This window comes from Panthera onca, chromosome D1, assembly GCF_046562875.1.
Source record: "Panthera onca isolate mPanOnc1 chromosome D1, mPanOnc1 haplotype 2, whole genome shotgun sequence".
In the NCBI taxonomy this organism is placed as follows: domain Eukaryota; kingdom Metazoa; phylum Chordata; class Mammalia; order Carnivora; family Felidae; genus Panthera; species Panthera onca.
In genome coordinates this window covers 107,379,363-107,405,567 of record NC_138348.1, presented here as the reverse complement: position 1 = coordinate 107,405,567, position 26,205 = coordinate 107,379,363, and positions in this window count along the sequence as shown.

Here is a 26,205-nt window from a genome sequence, read left to right as displayed (position 1 = left end):
ATTGGTTAATTTCTTTTTTTTATGTTAATAAGGACAGTTTTATTTTTTCTTTCCAATCTATGTAGCTTTCAGTTATTTATTTAAATATTAATTAACATTATGTTGATTAATTTCTGTGTGTTGAACCATCCTTGCATATCAGAAATAAATCCAAATTTGTGTAATCCTTTTAATATACTGGTGATTTTGGTTTCTTAGTATTTTGCTGAGGATTTTTTGGTCAATATTCCTAAGGGCTATTGGTCTGTGGTTTTCTTTTCCTATAATGTCTGCATCTGTTTTGGTATCAGGGTAATGCTAGCCAAATAGAATGAGTTAGGAAGTATTTCTTTTTTTTTTTTTAATTTTTGTGAAAAGTTAGAGAAATATCAATGTAATTCTTAAAGTATTTTGTAGAATTCACCAGTGAAGCCATTTGGTCCAGACCTTTTTCTATGCTGGGAGTTTTTTGGTGATTGATTTAATCTTCTGATTATATATCTTTTCAAGTTTTCATTTCTCATGATTCAGTCTTGGTAGTTTGTGTGTTTGTAGGAATTTGTCCATTTTATTTAGGTTATCCAATTTGTTAGTGTAAATGTGCTCACAGTATCTTTTATAATCCTTGTTATTTCTCTAATATCAGTAGTACTATCCCCACTTTGATTTCTGATTTTAGTAAGTTGAATTTTCTTTGTTTTTTCCTAGTCAATCTAGCTAAAGATTTGACAATTTTACTCATCTTTTCAAAGAACAACTTTTTGGTTTTGTTGATTTTTTTTCCTATTTTCCTATTCTCCATTTTATTTATGTCTGTTCTAACATTCTTTTCTTCTGCTAGTTTTGCATTTAGTTTGTTTTTCTAGTTCCTTATGATGTAAAGTTAGACTGTTTATTTGATTTGAGATCTTTCTTCTTTAAATAATAACTATACATTTTATTTACTTATTTTTTATCATAGGTTATTGTCTTAAATGTCTCTATCCATGTCAAACGATACAGATGGTTGAAATAATATGCCCTCTATTAAAATTTACTTTTTATTTAAGATTCCATTGTTGTTAACACACAGGGTTATATTTCCCTTTTAGCACTACTTCTGCATCCCATAAGTTTTTGTATGACATATTTTCATGTTTATGTGTAAAGATATTTTCTAATTTTTCTTGTGTTTCCTTCTTTGACTCATAGTTTAAATGTGTGTTGTTTAATTTCAACATATTTGTGGATTTCTCTCATTTTCCTTATATTGATTTCTAGTTTCATTACATTGTAATTAGAAAAGATAGTTTGTATGATTTCAGTCTCTTTAGGTTTATTAAAACGTGTTTTGTGAGCTAACATGTGATCTGTCCTGAAGAATGTCCCATGTGCATTTGAGAAAAACATATTCTGCTCTTGTTGGATGGAGTGTTCTGTATATGTTGGTATGTCCAACTGGTTTAAAATGTTGTTCAAGTACTCTTTTTCCTTACTGATTTTCTTTCTGGTTGTTTTTTCCATTACTGAGACCAGAGAATTGAAGTCTGAAAGTATTATTGTTGAGCTGTCAATTTCGACGTTCAGTTTTGATATTTGGTGTTTCTGTATTTATAGTTGTTTTATCTCATTGGTAAATTGATCCTTTTTATCATTATATAATGTCCTTGTTGGTCTCTTGTGATAAGTTTTGAATTAAAGTCTATTTTGTCTGATATTGGTATAGCCATGCCAGATTTCTTTTGGCTACTATTTACATAGAATATTTTTTTTTGATCCTTGCACTTTTAATCCAATACTGTCCCTTATAGATAGCATATGAAGGAGTTCATTACTGCTAGATTTGTCATACTAGAAATGCTAAAGGGAGTCCTTCAGGTTGAAATTAGAAGACACTGGATGTTAAATTGAAGCCATAGGAAGATAGAAAGATATCTGGTAAAGGTAAAACAAGGGCAAATATAAAAACAAAACTGTAATTTTGATTTGTAATTCGGCTTTTTGTTTTCTACAGGATTTCAAAGACAAATGGATAAAGCATAAATAAAAATCTGTGTTACTGAGTATGCAATGTATATGGGCATAGTCTGTGGAGTTAATAACAAAGGGGGATCGAGCTACATAGATTTTGTCTATGATGGAAGTTAAATTGGTTTCAATTCAAAACAGATTATTATTATAACTTTCAGATGTTATATGTAGTCCCCATGGTAACCATGAAGAAAATATGAATATAATACACAGAAGGAAATGATAAGAGAATCAAAATATGTCCCTAAATAAATTATTTCACTCATTAACATAAAGGCATTAATGGTGGAAATGAAACAAAAAGCAATGAGGTACGTGGAAAACCAATAACAAAATAGCAAATCAAAGTCCTTCCCTATCAGTAATTACTCTAAATGTGAATAGATTAAACTCCACAATCAGAAGAGATTGGAAGAATGGGTTTAGAAATTTTTGTTTTGGCCATTATTTCTTAAATAATATCTCTGCCCTTTTTTCTTCTCCTTCTGGGACTCCCATAATGTGTATGTTGGCCTATTGGATGGTGTTCTTAGGCTCTATTTGCTTTCTTTTTTCTTTTTTTTTCCCTGTTCCTCAGACTCAGCAATTTCAAATGTTTTACCTTCAAGCTTGCTATTTTTTCCCCCCTCTCTCTGTTCAGATCTGCTGCTGCACCCCTGTAGCAAACTTTCACTTCAGTTTTTATATTTTTCAGGATTTCTTTTGGTTCCTTTTTATATTTTCTCTCTGTTGATATTCTCATTTTATTTGTGTTATTTTACTGATTTTCTTTAGTTCTTCATTCATTTTTTTTCCCTTTAGATTTGTGAACATATTGAAAAGAGTTTTTGAAGTTCTTTCTTGCAAGTCCAATGCTTGTGCTTCTTCTGTGACAATTTCTGCCAATTTATTTCCTTCATTTGAATAAGCCTCGATTTTCTGATTCTTTGTATATCTTGTGATTTTTTGTAATAGGCAGAAAACAGCCACCTGTCTTGGGCTCTGTATCAGGTAGTCGTTCACTAAGTAGATATGCTCTGAGCCTAGAGATGAGCCCAAGGTAAAAGCTTAAGTTTTTTCAGGTCTTTTCTTTTCTGAGCATGTGTTTTACCTTAGTATATGTATGTCTTTTTCAATTGCCTAATATATGGGGCTACTATTGAATTCTTAATTTCCCAAAGAGCCTCCCCCCACCTCCTCTTTGGGGCTTTAGATGGTCTCTTGTATGTCTCTACCAAGAATAGGCATCTGTGGGTTAGTAGACCCTCTGCAGTTTTCATGACCAAGCCCGCCACGTCTCCCAAATGACGTGAGGTAGAAATGTGGTCTCGGGCAGCCCACAGCTAGGTTAGACTATTGCAAATGAAGTCTCCTGCCCTCCCTCTGATTTGGGAGAGAGAATTAGGAACTAGGATGCCACCTCCTCCAGACCAAGACCACACTGTGCCAGGGTGTAGGTGGGACAAGGATGAATAAAAATGTCAGAAAATTTCCTCCTGGTTCGAAAGTAGCTTTTTCTGGATTGTGTGTTTGTTAGTTCTTGCAGAACTTTGACTGTTTTCCCAGAGCTGCATGTAAGGTTATTTTAGCCATTTTCTAGTTGTTTTTAAATGTTTCTGTGGGAAAATGAAGGCTTGAGGTTTCCTAGTCCACCATTTTATTTGTATTGTTTTTCTTGAGGATGGTTTTAAAGTTTTGTTTTGGCAAGTTGTTTGATATTTTTTCCAAGGTGTTAGTATTTTGGGTGTTTGTCGTGTACCCGTGTGTTAAAAAAAAAATGGCTCCCGTCTGACTGGATGAAAGTCGAATGTCTGTAATCTCAGTGTGATTCGTGGAAATTGTTCAATTTAGGATTTCTGGTAGATCTGTGCCCAGTCTTTTGAATTTTTCTATACGCATTCTCACCTTACTATTCAGCAATAGATTGCAGAGAAATCCTGTGCAGATTCCTAGAAATACTTCTTTCCATAAATTTTTTTCCCAATAATCTTTCAAATTGCAGCCATCTCAACCTCCCTAGACTCTAGTCTTTGTCTCCTCAACTCAGGCCACCATGGGCTCCCCCTCCCTGAACCGTTGTTCAGAGAATAGCTCCAGCTACAAATACAAGGCTCACCTGTTTCTGCTTTTTCTTTCATTGTTTACGTTACTTAACTGATTATCTGTTGTCCACTCTCAGAAAATAGGTGTCTCACATGTATGTTCTTGGTTTCCAGTTATATACAATAGGAAGGCCGATTAAGCACCACGTACTTGGTCATGGTTTGAGTTAGAAGAGATCTGCAAATGGCTTTTACTCTTTTGAACATATATTCAACTTCCTCATAATTAAGAAAAAACATATAAATTAAAAGGTACGGTTTATTACATGTACAATTCCGAAATTAGGACTTTTACGTATGGGTTAGTGGCAGTTTAACGACCTTCCTGTCCACCGAGCCCAGAACAGAGACTTACATATGGTTAGCAGTCAGTACGTATTTTGAAAAAGTCCTCTAAGCAATCGGGACCTGTTTGTGTAGAACACAAGTGCAGGAGAGGTAGATTTTCAGCCCAGTTGTCTCGAGCCACCTCACTTCTGTAGTCAGTTTGCTGCTTTTCCTCTTGGCAGTAGCTCTTGCATTGTGATTCGTTCTCGACTTGCTCATCCGTTAATGTCTTCACTCGTGAATTGCCTTGGGGCACTGTAGAAAAATTACAGCTTCACTGCTGTAGCTAATATGTAAGAGAAGGAGATGTTATTATTTCCTGCAGAAACTGGACCTTAAGTATAGAGTGTAAGAAAGGCGGGAGTGCATCTGGGGTTTGCCATCACCATCCTCTTTGGATAACGTGACGTTTATTAAATTCCGGGGGTGTTTATGTGTGTAATCATTTTCATCACTACCGGAGATGTCACAAAGCCCTATCTTGTGAGAAATATGGTGGTGGTTGTTTAAAAAATTCTTAAAGGATGTTTATATAGAGTAGTCCTGGCATTGGATTCCCATAGGTCTTCCCTTTCTGCCACTAATGTACCTGGTGAGATCTTACCGCCTGTCTTTTTTACTTTTTTTTTTAAGTTTACTTATCTATTTTGAGAGAAGACGGGCGGGCGGGTGGGGGAGGCACAGAGAGAGAATCCCAAGCAGGCTCCGCACTGTCAGCACACAGCTGACTTGGGGTTTGAACTCACAAACCCTGAGATCATGACCTGAGCCGAGATCAAGAGTCGGACGCAGAATCCACTGAGCCACCCACGTGTCCCTCACATTTCTAATATTAGCTCTGGCCTCACCACCTAAAGATTCCTCTGCCTCTCTGATGGGTTGCTCACTTTTTGGAGATGGTGGGACGGGGAGTAATTGTAATTGTTGCCTGGAGTTAGGAGTTGGGGAAGATTTTGAAACTTAGTTAAATCACATTTTAACTCTGTCACCTTGGGAAAAAGTTCTGCATATGAACTGCTATGAGGATTAAATGGAATAATTTACGTAAAGCTCTTAACACAAAGTTTGGAATGTTATTACAAACCAGATAAGTTGAGATTCTTCTTATTATTAGTGGTAGCAAAGATGTATTGCCAAATTCCAAATGATGGTACAACAAATACTTTAGAACCACTTGTTGCCTTGTTTTGGTTCCGTCCTTCATGTTAGAGCCTGTGAAGATATTTTTAGTTTTAGAGTCACTTGTTCAAGGCAGCAGATACCCAGCTAGTCTGTGTTCTGAGGACCCTATATCATTTGTCACCGAAAAATCCCCACGGCAAGAGTCAGTGTTGTCTGTGAAGTTAGAGCCAGACTACAGCCCTGTTGCCATTTACTCTCTGCTCTTCTCCCCCGTTTTCTCCCCCATAACACAGGTACACTGACACAACACAAGCTCGTCCTTAGGCTAAGTTTAGGATTTCAGGGGTGGAACTGCCAGAAGAGAGTTCTGACTAGTTTGTCACTGTCCATCCACATAGGATGCCATTCCAGTAATAAACCCATCTGTGCCTCTGCTGTGCGGGCAGATGGCAATTGATTGTTTTTACTAAAAATTACAGTCAGAATTGTTCTCTAAAGATACTGCTGCTGAGCATATGGCCACAGCCTAAACAGTTAAGATTATAGGCCCTCCACAGGCTCCAAGGATATTGGTGAAGGGTTCCTAGAAGCAGCCTGACTCGATCTCCCAAGCGTGTGTTGACGACAGTGATGAGCGTTGTAGAGGACAGACAGTCCTCTCTCATTTGGATCACTGCCTGTGCTCTCCGGAGGGGCTTCAGGGTAATTCTGAGTTGGTTGGAGATGAAAATGTTTGCCCTTCAGCTTCTGTGGTAGGTTGTAGAAATTACAGGTGATTTTTCTGTCCCAAGGAAGTGTTTTCTTTAACGATAAAAACAACACATGATCACTGCAAAAAATTTATCAATACAACAATTGAAAGAAAAAGATAAATCACCTTCTCCCCTCTCTCTCTCTCTCTCTCTCTCTCTCTCTCTCTCTCACACACACACACACACACACACACACACACACACAGTCCTGTTAACTAAAGACAGTCACACTTTGACTTTGGATTTTTTTCCTTCTAGGCTTTTACATTTTTTTCTCTAACCAGGTGTTTGTGGCAGACAGATTTTATTGCCCACTCAACAGCTATTAGCCTTCCATTCTTGGTTTTCGAACCCCAAAATTGTTTGAGGAATACTGTGCTTGGTCCTAAGTGGTAAATCATAATTGTGATAGATTTAAGCCACTTCTGACAGTTCTTTTCCACTTTGCCAATGATTGAATTTAGGGCAGGCATGTGTCCTGGGACAGTGAAATGCATGAGGGTGTCTCCTGGGTGTGGCGCTGGGGACAGATGTTGACCTCTGATTAAAAATAGATTCAGAGAGTTTTGAATGTTGACTTTGAAAGACATTCTTTCTGGAGAATTAAGAGCCACTTAATGTCCATAAAGAAAGGAGCTGGGTCTTTAATGACTCCGTGAAGCTGGCTAACCAGCCCACTTCTTGTTAATAAACAACGAGTGTCAAAATGGTGCAAACCAGTGTTTGTTTTTGTTGTTGTTGTTGTTACTTGCTGTTGAACATCATATACTCTCTCATGCATAGTTGTTTTTGTTTTTTTGTGTGCTTTTTGAAAAACAGTGCTAAACAGAGCATCAGCTGTGAGGCTGAAGAAAAGACTTGTTATTGGAAGTGGAGGAACAGTTGGGTCTTCTGGATCAGGGAGGTGTCCTAATTGACGCTTCAGACATCTTGATGAAGTGTTGCTCCAGTGAAGAAAAACGCAGTGGAGCTGAGACTGCTCTTTCCTCATGTGCCTGTGTGTTTTTGGAGCACAGATTCTTCATAAATTATTTGCATTACTGGCCTGCTTAGAATATATCCTGCAAAATGTTTGAAGGTTGGCAAATGTGATGGTAGAAATTATGCTGGCCGCGTTCCATTCTGGAATCGGTGAATTGCCATTTGTCTGCTCCTGGAAATGGTAGCACACAGTTCATCTGCTTTTGAACAGGTGTTGTAACATCCTGTTAGGAATGTTGCTCTGGCTACTGGTCAAGTCTTATCTGATTCTACAGGGCGTGGGAGAAGTAAGATAGGAGAGGAAAATGATGACCTTTTACTCTATAGCAAAATGAAAGAGTGAAAAATGTTCTACTGAGATGAGGATGTGATAATGAAAGCATTCTGAACAGGCATGTGTCAGGGCCAACCCTAGCACCAGAATAATAACAGATAGCTACCCTTTAAGTTACTAGAATATTCCAATCATTTTACATTGATCTCTTTCAATTTAATCCTTACAGGTAAACGTCTCCAGTTGGTTTGTGGGAGGGTATCAGTGCTTCCCACTTAAACGTGAGGAGGGGCCTCAGGTAGAATCTGCTCTACTTAATATTTCTTCCTTGCCACTCTCTCCTATATTTACTGAGGTATTCCTAAGTCCCCTGGGTTTCTCCTGGTTGACGGTGTGACCAATTCAGTTCTGTTGATCTGATAGATTGATTCGGAGAAAAGTTAGAAATCAATATGGAGAAATGAAACCTGATTCACACTCTGCACAAAAAGCCAATTTCCAAGTAGATCACATGCCACAATATGAGAAAGAAAAACAAACATGGGAGAACATCTTCTTGGGTGTAGGTGTGGAATGAGTTTTGAAGAGGAAATAAAATGCACTAAATGTAGTGCATAGCTATATAGCTATCTAGGAAATGAGCATTAAATTGGCCTTCACTAATATTAAGAACTTGTGTTTCTCAACAACGCCATTAAGAGAGTAGTACGGTGGACATCTTAATGTGTCATTTAGATTCCTCTTCAATGAAGATCTTGTCGTCTCATCTGCCGGGAGTGTTGGCAGCCAGACAGCTGCTTACAGCTCCTTCAGGAATTGCCTCTGCTCTGGAGACCTGCCTTCCCCAAGACCACACCTCTTTCTGGGATGGCCCATAGCCATTGAGTGAGGGATGCCAGTGTATAAAGGTCTGGCTGTCTTCACTAAACTTGTGACGACCCTAAAAGGCTGTTTTCATTCTAAAACTTTGTGTAGGCTCCCCTGAGCCTTTTGTTGGTCCTTTATTACAGATCGACTCCTCTGCCCAACCCCAATTCTGGCTTTTTCCCTTCTAGTTATTGCACCACTTAATGAAGGGACACCTTAATATATATTCTGCATGCTTAACTTTGAGTCTGTCTGAGAACCCCAAGCTGTTTCAGAAAATAGAAAAAGAGTTAGAGGAAAAAAAACTCCTAGAATTTAAAAGAGATGAGGATAAGCAAAATTTATAAAGAACTTCTAAAAATCATTAAGAAAGATAAGGAGCCCAATATAAAAAATGATTAATAGATTTGAACAGTCCAAGCATAAAACAGGATATCCAAAATGACAAATAAATCTGAGAGAAGAGATTTGACCTTATTATCAGTCAGAGAAATACAAATTAAAAAAACACAATGAAATACTGGTACATACCCATCAGAATAAGTAATATTTATTTATTTATTTATTTATTTATTTATTTATTTATTATATGAAGTTTATTGTCAAATTAGTTTCCATACAACACCCAGTGCTCATCCCAAAGGATGCCCTCTTCAATGCCCATCACCTAACCTCCCCTCTCTCCCACCTCCCATCAACCCTCAGTTTGTTCTCAGTTTTTAAGAGTCTCTTATGCTTTGGCTCTCTTCTACTCTAACCTCTTTTTTTTTTTCTTCCCCTCCCCCATGGGTTTCTGTTAAGTTTCTCAGGATCCACATAAGAGTGAAAACATATGGTATCTGTCTTTCTCTGTATGGCTTATTTCACTTAGCATCACACTCTCCAGTTCCATCCACGTTGCTACAAAGGGCCATATTTCATTCTTTCTCATTGCCACGTAGTACTCCATTGTGTATATTAAACCACAGTTTCTTTATCCATTCGTCAGTTGATGGACATTTAGGCTCTTTCCATAATTTGGCTATTGTTGAGAGTGCTGCTATAAACATTGGGGTACAAGTGCCCCTATGCATCAGTACTCCTGTATCCCTTGGGTAAATTCCTAGCAGTGCTACTGCTGGGTCATAGGGTAGGTCTATTTTTAATTTTTTGAGGAACCTCCACACTGTTTTCCAGAGCGGCTGCACCAGTTTGCATTCCCACCAACAGTGCAAGAGGGTTCCCGTTTCTCCACATCCTCTCCAGCATCTATAGCCTCCTGATTTGTTCATTTTGGCCACTCTGACTGGTGTGAGGTGATATCTGAGTGTGGTTTTGATTTGTATTTCCCTGATGAGGAGCGACATTGAACATCTTTTCATGTGCCTGTTGGCCATCTGGATGTCTTCTTTAGAGAAGTGTCTATTCATGTTTACTGCCCATTTCTTCACTGGGTTATTTGTTTTTCGGGTGTGGAGTTTAGTGAGCTCTTTATAGATTTTGGATACTAGCCCTTTGTCCGATATGTCATTTGCAAATATCTTTTCCCATTCCATTGGTTGCCTTTTAGTTTTGTTGATTGTTTCCTTTGCTGTGCAGAAGATTTTTATCTTCATGAGGTCCCAATAGTTCATTTTTGCTTTTAATTCCCTTGTCTTTGGGGATGTGTCAAGTAAGAAATTGCTGCGGCTGAGGTCACAGAGGTCTTTTCCTGCTTTCTCCTCTAGTGTTTTGATGGTTTCCTGTCTCACATTCAAGTCCTTTATCCATTTTGAGTTAATTTTTGTGAATGGTGTAAGAAAGTGGTCTAGTTTCATTCTTCTGCATGTTGCTGTCCAGTTCTCCCAGCACCATTTGTTAAAGAGACTGTCGTCGTTCCATTGGATATTCTTTCCTGCTTTGTCAAAGATGAGTTGGCCATACGTTTGTGGGTCTAGTTCTGGGGTTTCTATTCTATTCCATTGGTCTATGTGTCTGTTTTTATGCCAATACCATGCTGTCTTGATGATTACAGTTTTGTGGTAGAGGCTAAAGTCTGGGATTGTGATGCCTCCTGCTTTGGTCTTCTTCTTCAAAATTACTTTGGCTATTCGGGGCCTTTTGTGGTTCCATATGAATTTTAGGATTGCTTGTTCTAGTTTCGAGAAGAATGCTGGTGCAATTTTGATTGGGATTGCATTGAATGTGTAGATAGCTTTGGGTAGTATTGACATTTTAACAATATTTATTCTTCCAATCCATGAGCATGGAATGTTTTTCCATGTCTTTATATCTTCTTCAATTTCCTTCATAAGCTTTCTATAGTTTTCAGCATACAGATCTTGTACGTCTTTGGTTAGATTTATTCCTAGGTATTTTATGCTTCTTGGTGCAATTGTGAATGGGATCAATTTCTTTATTTGCCTTTCTGTTGCTTCATTGTTAGTGTATAAGAATGCAACTGATTTCTGTACATTGATTTTATATCCTGTAACTTTGCTGAATTCATGTATCAGTTCTAGCAGACTTTTGGTGGAGTCTGTCGGATTTTCCATGGATAATATCATGTCATCTGCAAAAAGTAAAGGCTTGACTTCATCTTTGCCAATTTTGATGCCTTTGATTTCCTTTTGTTGTCTGATTGCTGATGCTAGAACTTCCAACACTATGTTAAACAACAGCGGTGAGAGTGGACATCTCTGTCGTGTTCCTGATCTCAGGGGGAAAGCTCTCAGTTTTTCCCCATTGAGGATGATATTAGCTGTGGGCTTTTCATAAATGGCTTTTATGGTGTTTAAGTATGTTCCTTCTACCCCGACTTTCTCGAGGGTTTTTTTTAAGAAATGATGCTGAGTTTTGTCAAATGCTTTTTCTGCATCGATTGACAGGATCATATGGTTCTTATCTTTTCTTTTATTAATGTGATGTATCACATTGATTGATTTGCGAATGTTGAACCAGCCCTGCATCCCAGGAATGAATCCCACTTGATCATGGTGAATAATTCTTTTTATATGCTGTTGAATTCGATTTGCTAGTATCTTATTGAGAATTTTTGCATCCATATTCATCAGGGATATTGGCCTGTAGTTCTCTTTTTTTACTGGGTCTCTGTCTGGTTTAGGAATCAAAGTAATACTGGCTTCATAGAATGAGTCTGGAAGTTTTCCTTTCCTTTCTATTTTTTGGAACAGCTTGAGAAGGATAGGTATTATTTCTGCTTTAAACGTCTGGTAGAATTCCCCAGGGAAGCCATCTGGTCCTGGACTCTTATTTGTTGGGAGATTTTTGATAACTGATTCAATTTCTTCACTGGTTATGGGTCTGTTCAAGCTTTCTATTTCCTCCTGTTTGAGTTTTGGAAGTGTGTGGGTGTTTAGGAATTTGTCCATTTCTTCCAGGTTGTCCAGTTGGTTGGCATATCATTTTTTATAGTATTCCCTGATAATTGCTTGTATTTCTGAGGGATTGGTTGTAATAATTCCATTTTCATTCATGATTTTCTCTATTTGGGTCATCTCCCTTTTCTTTTTGAGAAGCCTGGCTAGAGGTTTATCAATTTTGTTTATTTTTTCAAAAAACCAACTCTTGGTTTCATTGATCTGCTCTACAGTTTTTTTAGATTTTATATTGTTTATTTCTGCTCTGATCTTTATTATTTCTCTTCTTCCGCTGGGTTTGGGGTGTCTTTGCTGCTTTGCTTCTATTTCCCTTAGGTGTGCTGTTAGATTTTGTATTTGGGATTTTTCCAGAATGGGTAATATTTAAAAGGAACGGTAGGAACTTATATTGCTGTGGTTGCTAAAGTTAGTATCATCACTTGGGAAACTGACAAAACAGATTGGGCTTATCTACTAGAGTTTACATGTATACACTATGATGAGCAATTCCACTCTTAGATATATACCCAAAAGAAATGTCTGCATATGTTTAGAAGTGAAAGTAATAGTTCTCTCTGGGCTGTAGGAAAGAGGCATAAGCAGACATTTGGGGTGCTAATGTTGCCTGTGGTAATTCCTCGAGGTGTATATTTATGTTTTTGGCACTTTGCTATATGTGTGTTAAATTTCACAGTAGCAAAAGGGGAAAAGAATTGGCAATGAAACCTAAAAAAAAGAACTCTAATATTAAAGGTTTTAATACTGGAAAATAAGAAATTTTCCTTCTCCCCCATAGCAAGAGTGAAGTAGAGAAATAATGATGACCATGGGGCACAGACAGAGTGTCCATAATTTTGTCACTCTCGGAGGGAAAGAACAGCTAAAATCATGTGATGATGATATCACGGCCCGATCTTTATTTTGTCGAGTTACATCAAGGTCATGCCACATCATTAAATTACAGCAGGTTTAAGCATCTCCGATTAAGTGGTGGTGGAAAGAGGGCTGGTTCTATCACTGTTTCCATAGATAAGTTTTTAAATCTCTGTATCTTTGTGTAGTTGTTGCTAAAACGTTGATAAGAGCCATCTCATGGTGTTATTGTAAAGAATCAAGAAAATAAGGCACAAAAAGGGTACCTCATAGATAATAATAATAGTTTGTCACAGTGCCCCTTTCACAGTCTTGTTGCGTTGTTGGCTTACTGTAGTGGGCATTCGAGATGGATGAGCAACCTTCAGTTCACTCCCCTACCCACCGTGTCACAGTGATGTGGCTGCAGAGGTATGTTCTCCTTCCCGGCTTGGAATCTGATTGGCCCCAACTAGTCACGGTTGTCCTAAACTCTTTGCCAGTGACTGGTTCAGGAGTTAAGTCTGAGCTTTCCTGGGGAACTCCTTTCTCAAGACGGTGAGAAACTCCGTTTGAGAATGATGATGACCATGGCAGAGGGCGTGCCTGAGAGAATTGTAGGGAAATAAAGGATAAGGTCCACTCGTAACACATCTGAAATAGCCCCCTCGACTCCTCAACTTCTGGTTATATTAACAAATGAAACTTTATATTTCTTAAAGCCTCATTGGGTTGGGTTTCTCTGAAATTCAAATCATTGTAACCTACATGCTCTTACTGATTTATGATCAAAATTGTTAGATCTTCTTTATATGAAATGTTATTTGAGTCCTGTATCTTTATAGCTGATTTGGGAATTTAGGCATAATATAGTATAATTATCCTGGATGTTGTATGCCTATTAAATACCACTTAATTAAAGTCAGGCTATTCTGATCTGTTTGAAGTGTTTTTTTTTTTTTTTTTTTTTTTCTAGCTTTCTATCAGCAGTTCCTCTTCACAAAATCCCAAGTTTGATAAAACAACAAAAGAAACAAACAAACAAACACCAAACCCTGGATGTGGCTTTGGCCTTTCCAGCACAAAATAAGTGGGGTCCTGCTCCCTTCTCCCTTTGTGTTAACTTCTCACTCGGTGTCTCGTTCTCTCTCTCTCTGTTTCTCTCACTCCTTCCTGTCTTGTCTCTTTGTCTGTCTTTGTGCTCACAACTCTCTCTGCCTCTGTCTGTCTGTCTCTGTGTTGCCTTTCTTGGTCTCTCTTTCCCTTGTTGCCAACACAGGGAGACTGCTTTTCTAGCCAGAAGGATTAAGATTCGTTTGAAATAGTGACTGATGTATGTTTCTGACTATTCTGTTTTCTCACCTAGATGGTGGCAGTAGGGATGATGTGGAGAGTGACATAGTAAGTGCCAGAACATGGCAGGCACGCAGTGAAAGGCAGTGACTGTTGCTTTTGTCCCTCGAGTCCTCTCCTGGATAGCCAAAAGAAGGTGCTGTGATTTCTCTGAACTTTGAATAATTTCCCGTTCGAAAGTGTGGAAGAGGGGCACCTGGGTGGTTATGTCTGTTAAGCGTCCGGCTTTGGCTCAGGTCACGGTGTCGCAGTTTGTGGGTTCGCACCCTGTGTCCATCTCTGTGCCCGCAGCTCAGAGCCTGCTTCCGATTCTGTGTCCCCCTCTGTCTCTGCCCTTCCCCTGCTCATGCTCTGTCTTTCAAGAATAAATGAACATTAAAAAAGTAAAAAATAATAATAAAGTGTGGAAGATGTGTGACTGAGTTTACCTGATGTTTCAGTTCCTGGTTATTGGCCGCCCCGCTTCTACAGGTACTTCTCATTGCCACTGATGAACATATTTTTCTCTTTTCCTGTGATGTGAAGTGCACAGGAGAACCGTGGAGTAGACAGAACATGGTCTTGGGAGCAAATACTCATGCGTTTCCTGTGCGCAAGTGGTTTGAGGAGTCTTGCTACAAAAATCTTCAGTTTCTCTGCATGTTTTTGTTCTCTCCGCCAAGTGACTTCACAGCCACGTCCTGGATTTTATTAAAAGAATTGGCCATCACGACTTAGAAACCTCTTTTTTGGGTACCTGGGTGGCTCACTCGATGGAAGGCCTGACTCTTGGTTTCAGCTCAGGTCCTGATTTCACGGTTCGTGGGATTGAGCCTCATGTTGGGCTCTGTGCTGACAGCCTCGAGCCTGCTTGAGGTTTTCTCTCTTCCCCTCTGTCTCTCTGCCCTTCCCTCACTTGCATGCACTCTCTAAATAAACAAACAAACAAACAAACAAACAAACAAACAGATTTATGAAAGGAAGAGACCTCCATTTTAACCCGTCTTTAAAATCTGTTTATGTATCCCCTTCTTCTGAATTCTAGTTATGAATTTAATTCCAGTCATGACATCCATCCAGTCAAATCTTGAGAATACTTAAACTATTTTTAGTCTTATATAAAATATCAACTATGTTTGGTAGATATAGTCTGTTAGTCTATGCAGTGGTAAATAGGACAGTGCATTTACTTAATACATCCTTATGTCACCTCCTACACTGGGTTGAATAGTGTCTCCCCCCCACCTTGTTAAAATCTGGAACCTGTTAATTGTGACCTTATTTGGAAATAGGGTCATTGCAGATGTAACCAAGTTCAGCCAAGATTATACTAGATCAGGATGGGCCCTAAATCCAGTATTAAGGTGTCCTTACAAGAAGAGGGAAATTTAGACCCACAGAAACACTCAAGGGGGAATGCCAAGTGACTATGGACAGAGAAGGTGGCCTTGTGAAGTCCGAGGCAGAAATTAAGGGGGTGCCTGGATGGCTTAGTAGGTTGAGCCTCTGACTTTGGTCATGATCTCCCAGTTCGTTATTTGGAGCCTCCCATCGGGCTCTGTGCTGACAGCTCAGAGCCTGGAGCCTGTTTCAGATTCTTTGTCTCCCTCTCTGTCTTCCCCTTCCCTGCTTACACTCTCTCTCTCTCTCTCTCAAAAAATAAAACGTTAAAAAACCCAAAAAACTAGAATTATGTGTCCACAAAGATTGTCCACAACCACCAGAAGCTAGGAGGGCAGCAGCGAACAGATTCTCCCTCGGTGCCTCTGGTAGAAACCAACCCCAATGCCACCTTGATTTCAGACCAGTAGTCTTCAGAACTATGAGAAGGGTGTATTCTTACTGTTGAAGATCTACTTTGTGGTTATTTGTTCCAGTAGCCCTAGGAGATGATTACATAGAGTGCCCTTACTAAGTATTTTTAAAAAATTTTTTAAAGTTTGTATATTCGTGATAGAAAAAGGCGGGGGGGGGGGGGGAGAGATAGAGAGCACCCATGAACGCATAGGTGGGGGAGGGGCAGAGAGAAAGACACAGAATCTGGAAGCAGGCGCTAGGCTCCCCGCTGTGACCCGGGGCTCAAACTCAGGAACCGTGAGATCATGACCTGAGCTGAAGTCCCAGGCTTAACCAACTGAGCCACGCAGGTGCACCTCCCCCTTTTTTTTCCTTCTATTTTTTCTTACTGTTTTTACGGCAGGAGGCTTTTTTTCCACTGTATTTACCTCTGTATTACCCAGGCATTTATCTTCATCTCTCTCGGCCGTGTGTTTTACGTCTTCAGGATTATGATTGTAATTTGTTTTTTCTTGTTTTTTGTGGGACGTGTCCTTTGCCTGACAGTGGACTTAGATTTTGGAACCCTAAATCCCAGTCTGGAAGCTTGTGTTTTGATACCCCCTATTTAATCAACAACCACTGTCTGCGTATCTTACATCCCCAACCTGAAGTATGACGTTCAACATCAAGAAAAAAATGTATCTTATCCTTCCAGCCATTCATTGATGTACTCAGTGCATGTGTTTTCATGACAAATGCCATCCCATTTAGTAGTTACTTGTACCCTCTGTGTTACTTTCGTGCTTCTGAAGAAAACGTATGTTCATTTAGGGTGGGAAATACCGTTTCCTCATTTTCTTTCTCCTTTTTTCCCCTCGCAGAACATCGACCACCGAGATTATCACAAAGCCAGCACTTAATATGTGGCTTCGACTCTTTTTCCCAGGGGAGTTTTGGGCCAAGGACAGGTATTCTGAAGTTGCTGGGGTCAGTGTACCAAGCTTCACTGTGGGAGAAAAAAAAAAAAAGCCAAAATACAAATTTCTGTCAGGTGCTCTGTCATGTTCCCTAGAAGGTGGGACCAACTTGCAAACATGCCCTTTCAGCTGTAGTCTTCCATCCATATTTGAGGCTCTGTAGTGCTGTTGTCTCTTCTTTCCACCGTTGTAAACACTCATTCCGGAGAATGGTGTTGGTAGCGGCCTGGGGGAGGTCTTCCAAAAAGTAATCAAAGGAACACAGAGCCTTCACTCTGACATTCTCTACTTGCCTCAGACTTTTCAAGCCACAGAATCAATCAAGCCATTTTTCAGGTTGGAGATGATCCCATCTGCTTTATACATACTGATCAATGGATTTCAATCCAGTAGTTATTTCACAGCTTTTGTTTGTGTCTAGGCTGCAACCCAAGGACCCAGAGACTCTTCTTTTATGCATCCATCTGAACTAAGGCCAGCCCTTGATTAAGGATTGTGTTTACCTCCTTTGGAAGGCTGCTGACTCGACTAATGGTCATTGACTCCTTAGTGAATTCACTGATTGACCAATGACTATCAAACTCTGTCACCTTACCTCCTCCCCGCTAAAATGCCCATAAACTGCACCTGTATACCATACAATGCTAAAAACTCATTTTCTGTTTATTCAAGTGCTGCTCTGGTGTAATATTTTTGATGCGCTTATTTGATTGAGTATTTTATAGTGTTGATGAAAGGAGCTTGGAGGATAAACACTGTAGTTGTTTTATCTGCCCTGGAATAGGTCCCTGCCCTAAACAGTTTGGATTGAGGGTGATCTGTCTATTCCACATTGTACACTCTTGACGTGGGTCCACAAGGAAAGTAATTGACTATTCTTTGGTAATTGATTTTTAAAAAGATAGCGTCATGCCATATGTATAGATCCATATGAGTATGGTTCTGTTTCATTTTCTCAAGACTGTATAAAAATGGATGGACGTTACAAAGGATGATTTGAGAATACGAGGTATCAGTATAAGAGGTTAATAAGAGATAAGGTTGAAATATTGGATTGAAGCAGTTTTGCGAGGTCTTGATCCTTACGTACATGAGTTTAAACGTCATGACGTAGGCATAGGGAACATGTACAAGGTCTCTGAAGAAAGCAGTGACACAACTGGAGAGATGATCTTTGAGTACATCAGTCATGCGTCCATGTGCAGGCTGGAGTGGAGAAGGGCTAAGTGTACAGGAGAGAGGCAGTGAAGTCTTATTGCTCTAGATACTTCTCTGAATTGCTGAGCTGAGCAAACATGACCAACAGTCATATTGTTGGAGACCTTTCCAGCTAAGGGTTCTTGTTATTATTTTAAGATTGAGAAATATGATCTAATAGCCTGCAAGCTCACACATAAAACTGTGCTGGGTTTCCATCTACGTGGAAAATCAGGAGGCTAAAGTTGGTGAATTGAAAATCAGCTTCTGGTGAGCCAGAGAACATTACTGGGAATTCTGCTGAGCAGGGATTAGACTTCTGTGGTATGCATCTCCCATGCCTATTTCTGTCTCCGCCTACCCCTCCACAGGTCTTAAATATACATTTAATAACTAGGGCCTCCTATAACCAAAGATTACAAAAAGAAACCTTCAAAAGGGAGGAGGCACCAAAGAGAGGACTTTTTTTAATTTTTTTTTTATTTAAAAAAATTTTTTTAATGTTTTTATTTATTTTTGAGACAGAGAGAGACAGAGCATGAATGGGGGAGGGGCAGAGAGAGAGGGAGACACAGAATCGGAAGCAGGCTCAGGCTCTGAGCCATCAGCCCAGAGCCCGACACGGGGCTCAAACTCACGGACCGCGAGATCGTGACCTGAGCTGAAGTCGGATGCTTAACCGACTGAGCCACCCAGGCGCCCCAGAGAAAGGACTTTTAATGACACATAAACGATTGAAGAAAAGGGGAGGTTCTCATTTTCTCAAGCTTGTGAGATTATCTACAGATGTAGGAATAGACTAAATAAGTAGGCCTGGGTGAGTCGAACCTAAGAGCGTTGACTTTTACCTGAGCCCTGTGCTCTTAGAAACCAGTGCTGGCTTAAGAGATCCTCCCCCATTCCTTTGTGACCAGGGAAATAATTTTTGTAAAGAATTTCTCTTCCTTATGTGACTTAGATAAGACTCACATATGCGCCTCTCGATTACCTATGACAAAGTGAGACACAGACCCTCCAAATTACCATAAATGATTGGTGCAGTTGTGCAGCAGTAAGAGCGTCTTTTGGCCTAGATGCATCTGGATTCAAGTGTTAATAACTATTGGCCTTGGGCAGATACTTTAACCCCTTTGTCATCAAGCTGATCCACCTGGACAGTGGGCATAACTGTAACTACCTCACTGTGCGTTCGTGAGGCTTAGAGAAGACAGAATGTATGCATCACAGTGGCTGCAACATTGTAGGTGCTCAGTAAATGGTAGTTGCCGTTCCTAGTAAGGCATCAGTGTTTGTAAACTCTGATGGATACATAGAAGAAATCTCCATCCTGCCAGGATTTACTTCAGAAAAGGAAAGAAAACTTGGTACCTTGACTTGGCCAAACTCCGTGAAACTTTTCTCCTTCCCCAGGCCCTTGGACTTTGACCCACTGTCAGTCTGAGCCAGCCTTCTTACTGTCCTGAGTATTAACCGACCACAGAGAAGACATTCCCTGATCAACAGTCGCGTTAATACAGCCCTTCATCCCAGTTCCCCACATCCAGTTCTTTCCAGCCTTGTTCACTCACCTTTATAAAATGAAAGCCTTTGTCTGCCTGGCTTTCGAAACACTTGCAGAATGTCATAGTCAGGACCCCCTCTCTGTTGCCATGGTCTCTCTGATGTGATAGTCCCTTCACTCCCTCTTGCAATAATCCTTTCAAATTAAGTCTCTAAGTGCAGACTTGTTGTTGTTGTTGTTTTATATGACAAATGGCATATGGAGAAAGAAACTCTTGAGCGGAACTTGGGAAGGGGCTGAATCTTAGGGATTAGTAAGGAAGCCATGGCCCCGTGTATCAATTTTCCATAGCCATGTAACAGGCTACTCACAATTTAGAGGCATCAAATAGTAGTCATTTATTTAGCTCAGGATTCTGCTGGTTGGATATCTAGGCTGTGTCCAGTTTTTCAGCTCTCCTGGACTGGGCTCAGTTCACCTGTGAGTCTGTGGTCAGCCACCAGGTCAGGGACTGGCTGGTTTCAGAGGGTCTCAGCTGGGACCACGCAGCGCTGTTCCACATGGTGTGTCCTCTCCCAGCAGGCTAGCCTGGGCTTGTTCACAGGGTGGTTCTGCTGGGTTCTAAGAGACTGAATGAATGTGTGCCAGGCCTCTTGAGCTCTAAATTCAGAACTTGCTTGACATTGCTTCCAGTGCATTCTGTTGATCAAAACAAGTCCCAAGGCTGGCCCGTGTGCAGGAGGTGAAGAAACCGATTTCATGACTTGATGGGAGGCACCACAAGAAATTATGGCCATTTTTACAACGTGTGAAATCCCAAGAGGTGAAATTGTTACCCAAATTTGTCCACCCAGTCAGTGGCCAAGCTGTAGCTGGAAGAAATGGTATATGGTTTAGTTCAGCACATTTTGCTGGTCTCAGCTTTGCAGTTTCCAGATGACGCTATTCTGGTCAGGGCCTCTTGAACTAGAAGGAGGAGGAAGACCATCTCTTTTGAAAGGATTTACTGTGGAAAGCACATGGGTAGAGGGAGACAGAGCATAATTATTGTTTGTGCCTGCACAGGGGTGAGACCAATGTGAAGGGGAATAGGCGCTAGAACTCGGTGCTCCACCCAAAAGCCACGTGCTTCTGCGCAGGGATCTTTGGCTTGAAGAAAGGATTTCCTTTAATTTCTGCAAAGGCACTATTACTCACCAAGCCTGAGGGCATGCCTATTTCTAATTCTTGCCAAGCTCGCTGTGAGCTGCCTGTTGCTTTGGACACATAGCTCTCAATACTTATTAGAAGCTGGCTATGAAGGCAACTGTCCCAAAGTCTTCTCCCAATTGACCATTTTCATGGACATTCCAGTGATATTAGCATTTCGAAAACTCATGCAGGTATAGAGAAATAATGGATGATAAGAGGCACATCCAGTTTTGAAAGCCTATAAAGGAATTTCAGGAACAGGAAAGGTCCTCCTTAGTGTTTTTGGTTCAGCCTACACTCGGCTTCCTGTTCCTCTTACCACTTTCCTCCAGCCCCAAACCTCTCTAGAAATAGCAATTCTGTAGGTGTTGTCGACCGCATTGATTTTGTGTTTTGTCTCAGGCACCTCCCTAGCAACTCATTCCTTATGTTCACTCATTTCTGTGGGCTGTGGTACTTGAATTTCCTCTCTGCACGTGGTTTCTTGCCCTACGAAATCTGATGACTTTACTTTTAAGACTCCAAAGGAAAACAGTTTGTTTTCAGGAGATTGATAAGAATAAATTGTATGATGTTCTCTCACATTGAAAGATCTTCTCTAAAAAAGTTCCATTAGTGTTTTCAGGCTGTTGGTTCTATGCTGCCCAAACGTGTTATTTGTGACCCTCACCTCATGAGTTGGCCCCGAGAAACCCTGTCCCTTAGTTAATCAAGTTTGGGAGACATTCCATTTTTGTCCTCTCTCAGAGGGTCTTATGTACATGAGCATGTTAGAGGAAGGTCCTCCAGGAACAAAGTCTACTTAACGTTTTTCTTTTATTATTATTTTTTAACATTTATTCATTTCTGATAGAGATAGAGTGTGAGCGGGGAGGGTCAGAGAGAGAGGGAGACACAGAATGTGAAGCAGGCTCCAGGCTCTGAGCTGTCAGTACAGAGCCAAATGCGGGGCTCGAACCCACGAACCATGAGATCATGACTTGAGCCGAAGTTGGACGCTCAACCGACTGAGCCACCCAGGCAGCTCTCTTTAACATTTTTTAAAAAATGTCCTGAAATGTCTTTGCTTCTCAAGACCTTTATTCTCTTAAACCTACTAATATCTGATAGATCTGATATTCTGTGATGTACACTTTGGGAAATGCTGCTTTACCTGATATTGCAGCACACAGAAACATGAAGCTTAGTAGATATTAGATAGAATTAAGCACCATGTGGCTTGAGTTCTGACCACAACTCACTGCTAGGCATCTTTGTGGCGTAGAGGGGACCAGCTCATTTCAGTTTTAGCTTCATGAAGCCTTCCCTGATCCTCCTTGGCTATTGTGGTCTCTCCTATTTCTGAAATTCTCTTTCGTTTGCTGTGTTACTGATCTCGCCTTTGTCTTTCCCCCCAGACTTGTCGCACGCACCCCCTGGCCTAACCCTCCCCCATGCAGGCTTTTGCAGATTTCTGACTGGGACCCCTGCCTCTGATGTGCACCTTTGAGCCCCCACCCCACTTCCAGTGTCACCTTCCCTCTGGCACCAGAAGGATTATTCTAAAACACAAATTCATGCGTGTAACTCTCTTACTTCAATGATCTTTGATGAATCCTTGTTGCTTCCAAGATAAGTTCAAGCTTGTTATTCTAGCCTACAAAGCATACACCAAACTGGCCCAATTTAACTTACCTTCCTTATTTCTTACTACTCTTGAGCAAACACCTGATATTCTACCTACACTGAGCTCTCTGTTGTTTCCTGAATATGATAAAACACTTTGAACATGGGATTTTCTGCTTAGAATCTCCTTATCATCCTTGAAGGTCAGCCCTATCACTCCCCTGAACAACATGCTCTTTTATGTTTGTATAATCCTTTGTATTTACCTATATAGTACAGAACTTAATCACGTTGAATTAAAGATGGACGTGGGTCTACATTTATAACATTATGAGCTCTTTGAATGCAAAGTCTGTACCATAGGCTTAATGGTGCCTCAGTCCATAGCACAGTATCAACCATATTGAAAGTATTCAGTAAATTTGTGTGGGCAGATTGAAAATGAACCAGCTCCTTCCCACTTATGGTGATCTACTCAAGGAGATGACATATATATGGCTTTCTCTCTCTAACCCTTTCCCTTTACAAACTGCGGTAGACATTGCTAATCAAAAATGGCACTTTCCCCGCTGATCCCAGGTGTATTTTGGAATCCATATCATCACATTGCTGTAGAAAGTCACTATTGATTGGTTAGAGTCGGCGCTTAAAATTTATTTTCTGTCCTTGGCGTATTTGAACTCTCTTACAGATGAGAAGAGAGACTTAATGAGTTATCCAAGAGGTCACATAGCAAATAAATAGCAAACCTGAATCCACGTTTATTACTGCCCCTGTGCTCTTCCCACTAGACCGAGATGCCTACTTTGTGAACTTATATTGTATCTCTGTATTTCCTGGGCTCTTTAATAGATTTGAAATCCTTTGAGGGGGTGAAGTAAGGATTGTACCTTTTGGTGCGTCTTCTTGTCTTACGCACTCTGGGCGCTCAGTGTATGTTTGCAGGGGTGCGGAATGGAGAGACGAGACTTTACTGTGCTGCTTGCCCTGCCGCTCCACTTTGCTGCATTGGCTTTGGCATCATGATGACACTGTACTTAGAAAATTGCCAGACTTCTTGTGAACACTGCATGTGCGATCATAGTTTCACCCAGTACCCCCACCCCAAACTAGGCAGGCTGTAGTAACACCTTAGTCGTCACAGCAGGAGAAAAAATAAAACACATTTGTAAATCATGCAATACATCAAGCACACCCAATCTTCCCTTCCCCATATGGGACTTGTGAACATACATTTAAACAGACAAAAAATAATCTTTACCCTTTATATCCCTTTGTGTGTGTGTGTGTGTGTGTGTGTGTGTGTGTGTGTGTGTGTGTGTGTTTAGAATCAATGATAGATTTTCTTTTTCCTGTAGCAGCTGCTTACACATAGCTGTGAATCAGGAAAGTGCTGGGAAGCGTGATAATGTGAGGGTTGCTAATGTGGCTCTCTGCTTCAAATTATTCATTTTCCCTTCTCCTGCCCTGGCGGTGACATACCCACATGCTGAAAATTCCACTCCTGGAGTCTGTTTTTAGGCCAGTTCACGTTTCCAGAAGGCAATTGCTAAAACATCACAAGTGCCCATGAACATTTCAGTATGGAGATATTTGAGCCAGCCAGTTTTCCTTAGAAGGATTAGGAGTATGGGTCCCTAGGCAGACACTTTAAAGTTTTTCAAGAATTGTTCAAGAACTAGAGAGTGGGAAAGTCTAAAGTCTGGGTGTTCCCTGTGTATGGACCTTTCCAAGTACCCGTAAAACAGCATATGGGTTCTGGGTACCTGTAGTAATAGTGTCTTGAAGGGAGGACCCCAACACAGGTGCAGAGATGGACAAAACTATTAAAAAAAAGCTTAGTCTCAAAAAAGCTTAGCTCAAATCCAAAGCTCATGGATTTGGTGACTAAATGGCCAGTAATTTGGGGAGTCATGGCATTCTTTGGGCGATACACTTCTTACCATTTTTGTCTGGATTTATACAGATTCTTCTACTGACAGCTTGGGTCTTTTGTCTCTCACCTGAAAGATGGCACCTGCTATTAGTTGATCTGCTGCCTTCTGGAACCCCCAGCACAGTTCATGCTCCACACGACCTCCGGGGTTATCATTCAAAAGTAAAGACCCGATCAACATCCACTTTGTTATCTTAGTCTTTCTGCTCCCTCTCCCTGGTGGGTTTCCCTCTCTCTGCTTTGCCCATACCCATCGGCCAGTACTATAGGCTCAGTACAGATGGTACTTTCTCAGTGAAGGGTCACCTATCCCCCAGACGGTTAAGTGCTATCCATGCTCCAATTGCATTTTTTTCTGGTAGTCATTTTGTGGCATCACCACTTGGCCTCCTTTTCAGTGATCTATCAATCTGTTTTCCCCATCCAAATTATAGACTCCTGTTTTCTGTTTACTTGGGGATGCCTAGTGCCTAGTACAATGCCTGTCACATAGTGTGACTTCATTAACTGTTTTTGGAGTTGAATTGAACCTGAGTCATTTGAGGGCTCCTAAAATAGAGCAACTTGTAATGAAAAAAAAAAAAAAAAAGGAAAGAATTCTACCTTTGGGGTATTCTCAAGAGCTAGAACCTGTCTTCCCGTGTGTAACATAATCATCTATCTCATTTGGGCATTTAAAAATTGTTTTCGGTTAGCTAGAAAAAATGCAATTAAAAACAAGCCTCTGTTGACACTGAATTCAGTCTATCTTGTTTTTTCTCTTCAGTTAACTTTGACTTAATTTTATCAAGATAGCTACTCCCCCTCTTTCCAAAGAGATCTGTTTTCCTTCCCTCTCCTCCTCCTCTCTTTCCCTGTTACCCTTCATCCATGTTGTTGCTGTCACCAGTCACCCTTAACCCCCCCCCCCCCCATCATTGTCCTTATTCTGTGTGCCAGGTGCTTTACAAATACTGTCTCACACTTAATCCTCACAGCAAAGGTCTTACTTGTTTTTAAAGATAAAGAAACTGGGGTTCAGGGAGGTTTAAGAACTTAGAGTGTCAGAGCTGGGATTTGATGCTAGGACACCTCCTTCCTCTCTCTGGTCCTTCCTGTCTCCTTCTCTCTCTTCCTCCCCCCACCCCCATGATTATAAAAGAATAAAACTAGGATTGTAAATTCCCCTCTTTGACTTCTGGAAGTGAATTTCTTTGGTTGGTTAATACATATGCATGGTTTGGGCAGTTTTCATCCCCTTAGGCACACCCCCTTCCCAGTCAAACTCAGGTTGAAAGACTAGATTGACCTCACTGTTGTGGAGACCTGCCTGTGTTGTGATGTAGGTCCGCGCAAGTTGCTAGCTATCAACCCTAGAAACACATCCGGGCCCTATTCGGTGCTCACCGTGTGGGTGGCTCTTTCAAAGACAGATTTTTCTCTTCCCTTCACTGGTTTGTTCTTCCTGATTCCTTATTTTAGATCCAAATGTTTTCTTCTGGAAATATTCTATTTCATTGTGGTCTAGTTTCCCCAGTGCAGAAGCAAATGGAGTTTGTGTGGATTTCTGGACAATTAGACTTAAAAAAAGAGAAAGAAAGGCTATTTTATGTCCTTACGGAAGCTAATTCTTAAACTTGAATAGATTCCCGGAGACCCTTCTCTAGGATTCGGGCACACGTAGTGTAAGTGGGTTACAGACGATTCGCTAAGAGGAAAAAGTGGGAAACATCCCAAATTAAGCTAGACAATTTCCCTTCTAACTTGTTAAATTCTTAAGTATCACTGACCCAGATAACTGCTAACAGATGGACTGAGAGCTAACTTAAGCTTCAGTGTGGCCGCCCTTGCTGCCTCCTCTAAGTTTATAGATACGCTTAAACAAAGGTGCTGGCTCCAGGGAACAGCACTGTATAGACAGTATGATGACTGGAGCATCTTGTCTTTGTTGACATTTTTCTCCCGCAGAGCCTCACTGTCCCCAAACTTCAAATGTTTATCTACAGGCCCTTGCTTCTGAAGTCACTGTTCTCTTGAATTTTTTTTTTTTTTCCGAGGTGGGCACTACACGTCTCAAGAGACATCCCCGGTGCCAGCATTCGTTTCTTCCAACCTGCCATCTGCT